Genomic DNA, 14,725 nt, shown 5'->3' with positions numbered 1-14,725 from the left:
AATCTGTGATTGTGTAGAAACTTGCACAATGTCCTCTAAAATACTAGTAAATCAATGGAAAACTAATTTCCCCACATCAGTTAAGTCTCTAATTGGGAAAAGAGATCAGGGTAGAGATAAGAACAAGATGACTGGAGGAGGAAGAATGTCTGCATTGTGGCAATATAGATATTTCCTTTTTGGTTTGGTTTTTAAAGCTAGTTTTCTTAGTCTAAAATTTGCATAAGCCATATTATCTTAGTTTATGGTTTCCCCATCTCCTGCCATGCTTTGCTTATGTGAAATGACTCTTCAATAATTCAGATTATCCACAAAGAATCCTCCCATTGCCTCAGGGAATGGGAGTTGGATAATAATGAGGAGAATCTGGCTTTCAATTAATTACTTCCTTTAGAATATGTATTAACGTCTATAAATCTATGTACAAAGTATTCCCAGTGCTCTTTGACATGATGGAGGTACACGATGAAAGTCTAGTGAGGCTTTTCTGATGACTGTTGATTAAAAGAATCTGAAGTGGTTGAAGTTTTAGGATATTTCCAGGCATGAAGTTAGAAAATGTAACTCTCCTTTTTATGTACGATATATATTCCTTTTTTTTTTATTTTGTATTGGTTGAGTGTGCACCATGGAACATGTGGTGCATGCACATGCATGTGCTGATGTGGACCCCAGTTCCCTCACATGTGGTTCACATTAGGCAGCTATAGAAAAATGAGGATCTCTCCCTCTCCATCACAAGCATTTTTTTTTTTAACCTTGTGATGAAGTCTCTGATACCAGAATTCAAAATTCCCAGTTATTCTCCAGGATCCCCTTGCCAAAGAATTGGGTTTACAGATAAGCATGTTTATTTGGGTCCAGGAGATTAGAACTCTAGCCTAAGGTCCTCTCAGGCCCTCAAGCTTGTGCAGAAAAAAAAAAAAAAAAAAAAAAACCACTGATCTTTATCTCTAGCACATCATTACTTTTTGTACATACTTTCCAAGACATGAGAATTAACAATATTGATAGGCTGTGATGGGGGAACTCATCTGGAATCACAGCACCCAGGCGGCAGAGGCAGGGGGATCACTGCAAGTTTGAGTGCAGTCTCCTCTACATCCCAGGCCAGATAAACATTTTTTTTTTTTAAGGTGGGGATAAAGAAAAGGAAAACAAAAGCAAAGAGAAGAAAAAGGCAGAGAAGAGATAAGGAGAGGCAAGAGGAGGATAAGAGAGGTAGGGGGAAAGGAGAGCAGAGGAGGGGGAAAGGGAGGGGAGAGGTAGGGTGAAGAGGAGGGTAATGAAGGGACTGGTAGGGAAGGGAAGGGAAGATGAGATGATGTATGGCAGATTAGGTCATTCTGATTTTAAAATCAGCTCTAACATTCTGTATAATCATTCTGTTTTATTTTTGTTGTTTTATCTAAATAAAGTTGAATTTTTCCCCCCCCAATTAAAAATGTTGTGGGGGAGGAAATATGGCTGAGCAGTTAAGGCACTTGCCTACAATGTCTAAGAACCAAGTTCAATTCCCAAGTACCCACATAAAGCAAGATTAACAAGGTGGTACATGTGTTTGGACTTCATTTGCAGTGGCTTGAGGACCTGGCATGACCATTCTCTCTGTATGACTCTATTTTTCTCTCCACTTGCAAAGAGATAAAGAAAAATATTTGTTTTTTAAAAAATGTTGTGATGTTTGAAGCCATATATAAAATTTGATGCAAGAACTCCTATATTAAATAAATGTCACTCATTTGGTTATTTCTATTACTCTACATGAAGTATTATTTATTACACTAGTATGTAAGAACACTATTTTTTCTAATGTAAAATATGAGCCAATTACCTTGAAGAAATTTAAAATAAATTCTAACTTGTTGCATTAAAATTGTACTTCATATTCAAACACCATTGTATATTTTGACACACACACCAAAAAAATGTTTTTTGGTTTTATTTTGTCGTTTGAGTTTACGCTGACCAGAAATTCACTATGTAGCCTCAGTGTGACCTGGAAGTCATGGTGATCCTCCCACCTCTGCCTCCTGAGTGCTGAGATTATGGCATGCACCACCACGCCCAAGTCATTTTGACACAAAAAGTTTTTATTCAAGTTTTGCTTGTTAAAATTATATTTCCTCTTTTAACTTTTAACTTTGGTGAATGTTAGTATCTTAACAAGCTTCTTCAAGAAGTGCAAAATGATTTTCATTTAATAAGATCCTCTTTATATTTCTTCACTTATAATTTATAGTTATCATTTTGATAGGCTTAAATTTGATTTAGTGTTTTTGATATTAATGTTGATAAAATTATTTTCTTAAATTCATGTTTACATAAAATTGCTAACATATAAAAGCATAAATTGTTGCTACTGATTACAATTTTGTTATACTTATAGAAAATGATTTTGATTATTAAAAGAATTTGTACATATAACCCACTGGAAATTAAACTTTTTTGAGGTAATGCAGACAGAAACAAAATGCAAATTTGTGATTTATTCAATCCATTTTAGTTTTCCCAATGATGTAGTTCTTTGTATACTTTCTATAAAATGTATTCCATTGCCTTATCTTAGTTGTTAGTAAAAGTATGAAAAATATTCTAAGTAAATGCTTGCTTAATTATACTTCTTAAGGATTATTGTGTTTTTAACTTATATGAAATTTCATCATATCTTCCATTTCTAAAAATGGTTATTTGGGGCTGGAGAGATGGCTTAGCGGTTAAGTGCTTGCCTGTGAAGCCTAAGGACCCTGGTTCGAGGCTCGGTTCCCCAGGTCCCACGTTAGCCAAATGCACAAGGGGGCGCACGCATCTGGAGTTCGTTTGCAGAGGCTAGAAGCCCTGGCGCGCCCATTCCCTCTCTCTCCCTCTATCTGTCTTTCTCTCTGTGTCTGTCGCTCTCAAATAAATAAATAAAAAAAAAATTTAAAAAAGGGTTATTTGGGCTACGAGACATTATCTCTTTTTTAACATTTCATTTGCTGATTTATTTGAGAGAGAGAAGTTAGGAGAGAGACAGAAAGAGAGAATGGGAAGACCAGGGCATCAAGGCACTGCAAACAAACTGCAGACTCATGTACCTCCTAGTGCATCTAGCTTATTTGGGTACTGTGGAATCAAGCCAGAGCCCTTAGACTTTGCAGGCAAGCACCTTCACCACTAAGCCATCTCTTCAGCCAGAGACATTATCTTGAAAAAAAATAAAAATAAAAATGAATAATAATGATGATTTACTATAAATATAGACATCTAATCAAGGTTTTCTAAAAAATTGATTTATTTCATATTTGTTTAAATTTATAGTTCTGAATGTAAATATTAGATATTGATCTCCTTAAGTATTGAATTATTTTCATGCATGTCAGAGACCAAAGATAATGAGCTAAACTTACAAAGAAACAATTATATTTGTGTTGGTTTCTCTAATTTACATATTCATCATATATAAACATACATATATGTATGTCATATGTATGTGTATCTATACATACAACACACAGAAATATTTACCTCCTCTTAGGTTGCTCAAAGGGACATAGAACCTCTGTTATCATTTGACAGCTGGCTTGTTTCTGAGAGACTTTACTTTAAATTTATGTATGATTTTTAATTATAATTCTACCACTCAATGAACCTCACGATGGCATCATTTTAGCATCTATCTACTGCAGCAGATGGCAAACTAATGAGGCCTGCTCAACTTGCATACTGATGTCACTCCTACAGAGCACAGCTTTTGTCCAGGGGGAGGTCAAGGAGCAGGTTTTATTTATCTTCCTTGTTTCTTTTGTCCTTAAAAGTCATGAAGCTTAATCTTAGAGACTGTCCATTTTATGCTTCATAATTACACTCATTAATGCTTGTCTCATACTCATATAATTCAAATATATCAGATAGTGTCTGAAATAGATTTTAACAATTTGAACTTTAAAATGTGTATTGAGTTATCTTCAATCACTTTTATAAGCATGCATTAAGTAGGACTTATTACTGAATCAGAAGATACATGTTATGCCCATTATATTTGTGTGTATATATATACATACCTACATAAAATATGTGTGTGTTGTGAATCTATTGGCACATTAAAATGCATGCATATGATGTTTTTCAAAATGTATTATTGAAAATGTATCTTATTAATAACTTGTAAGTGACTTTGATCTTCCCTGAGGCCTATGCAAGCTTTCATAATTTTAAAGACCAATCCATTAGCACTTATTTTACTCTGAAGATAGACTAAAATTTATCTCTACAGTTAGTGAATATCCCTTCTCAGAAGCAAGTCATCATTAAGTGAAATGAGTTTCTTGTGAGAAAAGGCCTTATCTTGCTTGTCCATCACTATCCTTTACGATAGCTGCCATAGAATAGCTGCTCATTACATAATGAAATAAAGTAATCATGTTAATATTCACTTTATCTTGATTGTGTTCCATCCCTTTGAAATGTTGGTTAAAGGGATAATTTTATACAATGAAAGGGTCATGAGAAGAGTTCAGAAGTAACTTGAAGATTTTCACATCAATTAAAAAATGTAGTTTAAGTTAGTAAGGAAATAAAATAAATATATGTAATTATTTAAGACCCTATGCTTGCAAATCCTATAGCATTATGAAATATGGTAACCCATGCATCATTATCTTATTCATATACCTTTGTTTTATTGTGTCAGCCACAGAAATTATTTCTAAATATATATATGACAGTTTCTCCCATTGTTTTTATGTTCTGGTGTGTATGATTTTTGCTATCTGTTTCTATTTCCTTTCTTAATTTCATAATAGCTGATTTTCATGAAATGATTATTTCTAAATTTCATCTTCTCTCCATTCTGGTGTTCAAGTATTTTCCTGGGAAACTTCTACCTGGGGAGATATGAACACATGTTTATTTAACTCAGATACAGTACAGATCACAGGCCAAAGCACAATTAAACCAAAACCAATTTTTGTGAGCCAATGAGTTTATATGGGTTATTACAGAACCAGGGGGAGCACTTTCTTACAGGACCCAGTACCCACGTAAAATCAGATGCACAAGGCGGCACATTTATCTGGAGTCTGTTTGCAGTGGCTAGAGGCCCAGGTATGTCCATTCTCTCCCTCTCTATTTCTCTGTCTGCCTCATTCTCTGTATCTTCAAATATATAATAAAATAAAATATTTAATAGAAGTATAGCTGGGTGGGGTGGCACATGCTTTTAATCCCAGCACACAGAAGGCACAGGTGGAAGGATCACTGTGTGTTTGAAGCCATCCTGTGACTACACAGTGAATTCCAATTCAACTGGACTAGATTGAGACACTACCTCAAAACACAAACAAACAAACATAAATAAGTAAGTATGGAAGTATAGGGCTGGAGATATTGCTCAACAGTTAAAGGCACTTGTTTTCAATGCCTGATGGCCTGGGTTCAATTTTTCAGTACTCATGGTAAGTCACATGTACAAAGTGGTGAATGCATCTGGAGTTTGTGTGCAGTGGCAAGAGGCCTTAGCAAATGCACCACCTCTCTCCATTTCTCTTTCTTTCTCTCTCTGCTTGCAAATAAATAAAAAGTATTTTTTAGATAAATGTATTTTGATTACCTTTCATAAGACAAACTGAACAAAATAATGCTGAAATGCAAAATAAGAAAAATACACATCATATTTTTAGTACAGTAATTTCCAAAATTCTAAAATCTCTATTGCTTTCTAAAACTAAAAAAGAAAATGTTTTACTATTTTTAAATACTTAATAGTATATCTCATTATAAAATGCAATGGATATATGCACAGTATATCTTATTTTGTTTTGTTGAAATTAGAATAACTTAATCTTCATTAGATAATAAGACATAGAAAGTAGGTAGAATGACTCACATTAGGTACATAGGGAAACAATTTAATAACAATTTCATACTTAGTATAATTACTACTAATAAGTAAATCTAAATTAGAAATAAATGAAATATAATTAAAATATTTTCTTGATAACAATGTTAGGCATTACTATTTTTTAAATTTTTCTATAATGAGATTTCTAATATATGAATTACAGATATGTTTAGTTAGTAATTGCTTATATGCCCATTGAAATTTTCAAAAGCATTACGAAATGAATTTTAAAAGAAGTATATAACTGGACAATAGAAAAAATGAAAAGTGCAAACCAGACACAGCAAGGGAAAGATGTATATATTGTGATCCATCTTTTGGAATGTGTTCTCTTTTCACTTGGAAGTTGTTTCTTTTGAATATTACCCATTTCAACAGGAAGAACACTGACATGAGAATCTTCTTCCTATTTCTGCCTGGCTAGATACTTGTAAAAGGAGACTCAGGTGACCTAATGCAATTCAAAGAAAGCTTACATTTGAAATAAAGGGCAACTTCACAGAGTCTAGCTCCCTCCCAGCACACCGCATTGGCTTGTTCAGTTGAACACTGTCTAATACTGGACTTCAATCCAAAGGCTAAGAAATCTACATAGCTAGCAATTGGCTGAGGAGTACATATATGTCTCAGAGGATTTATGTTAGTAAAACTCACACAAAGTGGGAATATTTACTTTATAGTGAGAAATATGGCTAGCATTAGGATGGCAGGGTCTTTTGTGACAAAGCTCATCCCTCCCCCTCAATATTAGTAAAGTTGCCTCTAATGTGTAAACTAATTTGCATGAAAGACAATATTGAAAGTTCTTACCTTCCCGTGGGTAATCTTATGAAGCCCATAGTCAGGTTAATCTCATTTTGCAGAAACTATTCCTAGTTAAGTAGCTACATAACTGGAGAAGCCAGAATTTGAGTATTGACTCTCTTGCTGTGAAATTACAGCTTTTACATGATACATTATATTGACTTTACTGAAAATAAGGATGATTTGGCTGTTAAATTTCTCCATACTAGAGATATATGTGATCAGGAAAATCTAATCTTTAAACTCCCATAACCTTAAGCAATTATTTAGAAATTATGACAAATATCTATGAAAATGGTTATCAATTTTATTTTGTTTATGTTTTCATCACCAATATACATATTTTAGGTATTTCAATACTGTAAGCAAGTTATATAACAATTCTAATGTCTCAAGACGCATCTTTGATGGCCTCATGTATCCTTTTATTAATTTCACATTGGTTGCATAATTTAACTCTCAGAGACTTCTTATTCATGGTCAACTTTTAGAAGAAAAAATGAATTTTTCTTACAATATTCCAAGACTTTTTAAAAGAGTTTCTGTAAGACAGATGCATAAGTTAACTTTTGTCTGCATTTATAATTGGAAAGTAGAAAAATGTATAGGAGAATATTTCTTCAAGTTTTTCTCTTCTCCTTATTCTATATTAATAGTTCAACCAAAACAATAATGAAGTACAGTTCTCATCTTATTCATTATCCTACCCTCTAAGGAAAATTCTTTGTGAGCTCTTTTAATTTTGCAATTAGCAAAGAAAAATTTGACCTGTCTGAAATTATGTCTAATTGCACTAAATTCTAATTTTAAACACACTCTCTAAGGATGTGTAACCAGACACTATGCTGCATGTATGCTCACATATGTACCCTTGTACCCCCCACATGTCTAAATAGGATTTATTAGTACTATTGTGAGGTCATTTTAATAGTACACTGAGAGGAAGTCAAAATGAAATTCTGGATCTACATGTATCAAATCTGGCACAGATTACTTTTTATATATAGATAGGTCATCTTATGCTTTAACTAATGGCAAAGAAAGGAAAACATTGAAGAGTGGAAACTTTTAAATGATGCATGTGGCATTTTAAAGCTTAAAATATGAGTTATCTTCTAATCCAAAGCTTAAATTGATTCTAATTTGGCATGGAATTCCTATAGAACAAATAATTTTAGAGTATGAATATAAAAACAATTACAGATACATTAAATTGGCTCTCAGTATCAAGGAATCAGCATTCTATTAATGTCTTTCTGTTTTTGTCTATTATTATCTCAGTATTATCCCTTGGTTCAGTATTCTGGCCAGCAATAAACTTATCTGAAAAGAAAACTGAAATATCCAAGTAATGCTTATAGTACTTTTCTCTCAATTTTCTTATGTATCATTTATTTTGTTATTATAGAGTCCTAATCTGTGAAAATTTAAATGTTCAAATGTCAGGTCAAAAATGAATACAATGTACATATATTTCTAACAGCTCAAGGGGCTCATCCTATCATCCACTGTAATCTATATATTCGGGAATGCATCTACAACTCCAAGGTAAATCTACTATGTACCCAGCAGACATATAAACAGCTATTACCTGGATTCAGAGTACTTTTTTTCTGGTGTAGGAAGATATAATGAGAATTATCCAACATTCCAGGATACATTTGAGTAGAAAATATTAATGTGAAAGCACAATAATTTCCAGTACATTTCTGACATGAGAAAATGCCAAAAAATTATTGTGGATCATACTTGAAAAGTATAAGTATGGGCTTATATTTGCACCAAATAGGTTAAAAAGAAAAGCAGGCTAGTGTGAAAGAAACATCAGGGATGTATCAAGTTGGAGACAGATCTTTCTCTGACCAGCTGTAGAGATTTACAATGCTTATTCCATTTAATCTATGCTGACTTCACTCTCGGTTGGTGAATCTGTTCTTCTTTTACAGAAGGTAGCAAGACCAGGGAGATAAGCAGCCCCTTGCACTTCAGCCAAGGCCCAGGTGGGACCAGGGAGAACTTGGTAAGATGAAGGAATGGATGTGCTGTTTTCACAAGGAGCCAGACAATTGAGGGTGACTGAGAAAGATGCTGAAGATACTCAACACATACCAAACCAGAAATCCAGAAGTGAGAGATTAACACTGAAGTAGACTTAAAACACACCTACCACAGCTCAGGAAATTTTGAAGAAAAGAGGCAGAAAGATTGTAAGAGCCACAGGTTAGGAGAGCATAACCAGAGCTATTCTCCCTTGCCCAGTGACTGACTTCTGTTCTCACAATGTATATATAACCCACAACCATGGTGAATACCAGCAACCCCAGGGAGGTGGGCCTTCTTCTGATTGGGGCAGGAAGGAGGGAAAGGATGATAACAACACATAATGTATCCATACTAAGTATATTCTTAATTTTAAAAGTAATGAAAAAAATAAATTTGTTTTTCCCTTGTTGGCTATTTCCTACTTAAGGACTGGAGCATGTAATGATGGATAGAATCTACAATCTATTCCATTTTTAATAGCCTTTTCCACTAATGTTCTCTACTATCATGACATGTGCACCAATCAAAGCCCTGATTTATATGACCCACATCATTCAAGTAACCTTCCTCCACTTTTTTTTTATTCCATAGCAATAAATTCATTTATGCTAATACATATATATATTACTAGGAATTGTTAAAAATATTTGTCAAATAACCACAAAATATAATTCTGAGGTACAATTTGAATGTTAATATGCTGTAAACAATGTTAGAAAATAAAAAACAAGCATTTTGACCAATTTTAAGCATGCCTTGGATAAAGATCTCCAGTAATCTGTGTGATGAAGCTCTTAGATTATTTTAATGTATTTCAAAGTTTTTTCTTATTATCCAAGAACAAGTTGAGAAAAAAATGTAAAGAACTTATTTTACAGACATGCATACCTAGATTAGAATCATTTCTCTCTTATTTCAATAGTTAAATTTCTATATTATTGAAATAGATACTTATTTTCAAAGTTAAAAATTTTAGTGTCAGAGACTAAGACAAAATAAATACACAATAACTTCATAGCAAAGAGAATAATATTACATTTTTCAAGAAACCAGTCAAAGTTATTCTATATTATTTGCTTGGGTCATATAAATCTCAGAAAAAATATTATTTTTAAATATCTGTATTTAAATTAGCTGTTTAGTTGAAGAAAACCCATCTCTTTCTCAATTTTATAAACCAATAGAACAATAGCTGTATCACTGGTTCAATATTAATCAAGATGTTTAGGTAATTGGGAAATTAAACTAAACCCCTTAAACTAATTGCAATTCTTTCATTATCTGCAATCAGCTGAGACATAACATTTCTACTTTTACAGGATCCCAGAATATACAGTCAGAAAAATTTTCTGTGTATGTGTCTCTCTGTGTGTGTGTGTGTGTGTGTGTGTGTGTGTGTGTAAGATAATGAATGAATTAATTTAAGCTTCAGGAGATTCTTCATGCCACTTTTGACTGACCTATATTTTGTGTTTATATGTGTGGCATTTAGGAGATTTTTTTCAATATATCTACTCAACATAAGAGGCTTTTATGAATATGATTAAATACACAGTAATCTATTCATTATCTTAATTATTTGCACAGAATGCAAATTATAGTCTGAAGCTGTTCAATCAATGTATTTTTGGAAAAGTCATGCAGAGAATCAACATTAAACAAGTATTTGCTTTCAATTAGGAATGTGTGACTTTCAGGGAGCAAATCATTTGAAAATATAATTTACAAACTAATTGTAATTTACAAAGTCATTTCCCAGTTCCACAGCTAACTGGTCCTTTTCTGAAATGTTAATTGTAGCTTTTCATCCCTAGATGGTGCTCTAAGTACCTACATCACAGCCAAGCTGCTAAGGATAAAAGTAAAAGAAAAGAGAGCAGAAAAGTAAAAAAAAATAAAATAAATAAAATAAATAAAGTGCAGAAGACCAAATAATGCTGAAAATTTCCTCAAACTTTTGATTTAGCATAGAGATGCATATGTTATCAGTTGCTTAAACCTACCACAAAGGTAGATACATGATAATTAAGAAAACAGCAGATCCCAGAGGTATGCAACCCTAGTTAGCAGATTCAGAAGGGATATTTCCCAACCTGACATTCATGTCTTCTTTCACATCTCTGTGTTGTGGTGGTCAGTGTTTTGTAGAAGGAACAAATGCACATAAATAATCAATTTACAAATTATTTTATTCAATTTTTTTAATATATTCTGGAACTAAAATCCTGTCTACATATACAGATGTCACATGGAGCTTTCAATGATTTCACACATGTAATCTTTTTTTATTTTTTTAAAAGTAGTATCTTGACTCATATGAAATAGAAATGCTAATTTTAGTGTCTGTAATGCTTTCTCTGGACACTTCCTTGCTTGTTTATGTAAATATTTTCTATGATGGCTATGAGATTTAAAGGTATAAATTATTACAACCTGTAAAACCCAAGACACGTATCAGAGTAGTCTTTCTTTAAAAACTTTGCTAACTTCTGCTTTGAAGAAAAGCTAACACTGCTGAATGATATGTCTCAGTAGGTGTGCTATCATCAGAAGACAACAAAGACACAGGTTCAGCTCCTAACTAGTATCCTCAGTTACAGTATCCATCAAGTCAACATGAAACTTTGTGTACTTATTAAATTTAATAGATTAGAGATCTCTTATATAAGGGGGTTTCTGGTTTTTCAATCCACCCATAAACAAAATAATATATTCAAAGATTACAAATTCAGCCAGAATCGTCACTAGCCTCATTTAGACAACAGCCATACAAAGTTGAATTATAATGAACTTGAATGGGTTACATAGATCATGCATCTAGACAGTGTTTTATTCTATTTCCATAATGTGATACATGCATATTAATGAATAAAATTTTGTCTTGTGAAATGTGTTAGTTGTAAATAATCGTTTTGAAAAGTATTTACTTAGGAGTAAATGACAAGAGAGAGCTTATTTCTACTGTTATTTTAGTCTTATCTCTCTCCTCTATTATTATTTTTGTAACCTCTTCATAAATCACTATTGTAGTTTGCAAGTGGGAGAAACACAATCTTTGGAGGGGGGTGAGACAAGAATATTTGTTGAAGAAAGAAGCATTTATATAATAGAAATAGAAATCACTGGTGACTGATAGTTCCCCCAGTGATAGTCTCTTTCTAAACATTTTATTCTCTTCTTTAATGGTAAGGAGCCAAGGAGTAGTTTAAAACACATGAGGCACCAAGAATAGGAAAATACTTAAAAGAAAAGTCATTCCATCCTCAACGTGTACCTTATAAAATGATGTCTGTGTAGCATAGTGATCATACTTGTAACTGCAGCTTTCTTTTTGCTGGTGTCTCAAATTTCTACTCCACTTTGTTAAGGCAGATTTGTTGGGATTGGAGCCACTCTATATTAATTGAATTGTGATAAAATAAAAAGTAACTATATCAAAACAAACTGGAAAACATAACCAGACTAAAATCCCTCATTTAATATGTCCTAGAATACTACTGGGCATAGAAATTCTATATACATTACTAAGAAGTCTTATATGACATTCAGAAATTTATTATAATATATAGATATTATTGGCACAGCCCATATCTATAATAAAATCACTGCAAAATAAGACATCTGTTCAGCATAATTCCTTTGTCTAAATGGCCTATTTGGTTTGCCACAGAGTCAATATGATTGAGTAGATGATAATTAATTGGCAATTAACATGGACCCTACAAAAACAGTCATGGAGTAATTTCGTGAGTTAGTGCTGAAATGACCACAGAGGTAAACAATATGTTACCCAGGGGAAATATATGGTTGACCTTTTGTAAATAGTGTATTTATTGATCATCATAAGGGATGCAGTATATCAATGTACTTATTTTTATATATTGTTCATAATATATTTTGATTCAACTTCTAGTTGTTACAAAAAAAAAAATACTTGATTCCCTGAGAGCAACATCTCTGAAGTTACTCATATACTAACACATTTTGCTAATTCTTCTCTTCACCAACTATATAAACCTATTTTTAGGTCAATTTAAATTATGATATGATTTCTCTTACTATTCTCAGTATGTATTATCCAAATTCTACTTTTTGTATTTCTTAAGATGTTGTGTCCAAGATTATGATACAGATCAAGCAGTCACCATGCTATGTTTCAAAGCTGCAGTATAATTTCTCTACAACAGGACAGTGAAGAAACTTCTAAGTCTTTGTCTCCCACTTGTTTCAATTAAATTTTGAATTCTCTTTGATTAACGTGCTATTCCCCAAATAAAATGAATTTATAAGTCAATAACAGCAAAAATACTTGTTGGATAGACCAAGAGAAGAGATTTTCCATAGAATATATAATCATTTTCATTGCAATGAAAATTAATCCATGCCTAACAAGCATTCATAACATTATGTACATTAATACCATTGGATTCAGTATTTTTTTTTTTTTTTTTTTGGGTTTTTCGAGGTAGGGTCTCACTCTGGCTCAGGCTGACCTGGAAGTCACTATGTAGTCTCAGGGTGGCTTCGAACTCAAGGCGATCCTCCTACCTCTGCCTCCCGAGTGCTGGGATTAAAGGCATGTGCCACCACGCCCGGCTGGATTCACTATTTTTACACAGCATATCACAATGTGAAACAGTTTAAGCAAACATAGATGTTATGGGAAAGGTTGGAATGTGAACTTTTCAATTTACTACCTGGTAAACTTTGTGCCTATTATTTAACCTATAGTTTTCTCCTGTCAAATAAGCTCAAGGAACATTGCTTTCTTTGTTATTTCTCAGATATCATCCATTTCCACATCGTCCAAAACTACTCACACTACTCTTTCAACTGATAAAGCCCTTATTCAAGCTCTTGTGAACATTTTATTCTATTCTTAAGGTGCTCTGTAATAGATTTGTTATGTTCTCCCTATGATATGCAGAATAGGAATGATTCTACCTTACATTTTTCAAGCAAGTGTTTTCAATGCTTGAACCATCTCTTCAGCCTCCTGCCTGACATTTTCAGAGACAAGGGAATGCTGAGTAGGAGCAGGAAGAAGGTCCTAGTTGACAGATACTATCCTCGTGGTCTCTGTTCCTCCTGTTTATGCTTTGTGTCTAAGGCCAGATGGACATGAGAGGCCTTATCAGTGAAGCATTATGGAAATTCCTCATACTCATTGAAAATAATACTTGCCAGGCTCGTGGTGCACACATTTAATCCCAGAGAGGGAGAGAAAGCAGAGGGAGAGAGGCAGAGAAAGGAGGATTGTTCTGAGCTGAAAGCAAGCCTGGGACTATAGAGTGAGTTTTGGGTAAGCTTGAGCTACAGTGATACCCTATGTCTGGAAAAAAGAGAGAGAGGGAGAGAGAGAGAGAGAGAGAGAGAGAGAGAGAGAGAGAGAGAGAGGGGCGGGGGGAGAGAAGTCTCTATAATACTTCACAATGATACTATTTCAAATAGTTACCATTTTAATGAATTATCTAGCAATGTGTTATTTGCAAGATATCGATCAGGAACCTGTAACGTTTTATTTTTAAAGTTATAAACTGGAATTGAAATCTTACCTATTCAGTTTTCATGAAAAATTTTATAAAATATACTTCCAATCTACACATAAAACTTTCTAGTAATTGTCACATGAAATATATATTTGTCTTTTCATATATCTAGATGATGCCTAACCTCAAGTTCGTCATATTCTTGGTATGTAGTTATAAGTTAAGTAGCATAAATTGTCCATCTAATTACTCCATTCCAGCAGCTGTAGTATACACATCATGTATCAAATGAAAAATACAGATATTAATCTGGAAACATGGAAGACATGACAATATTTGTGCTTCATTTTACTTTTAAGTCAAAATACATTATGACAGCATTTTTGAATTTTGTCAGAGAAGAAAAGTCATGGTACCATTAGCAAAAGGATAAGCTAGGAACATAGGTAAGTTAGCTCATTACTACCTGAATTATCTGAAACAAAAATTTCCCGTATAGATTTCTTCT

The sequence above is a fragment of the Jaculus jaculus genome, chromosome 3 (assembly GCF_020740685.1).
Source record: "Jaculus jaculus isolate mJacJac1 chromosome 3, mJacJac1.mat.Y.cur, whole genome shotgun sequence".
Taxonomy (NCBI): Eukaryota; Metazoa; Chordata; class Mammalia; order Rodentia; family Dipodidae; genus Jaculus; species Jaculus jaculus.
This window is presented reverse-complemented; position numbering follows the sequence as displayed.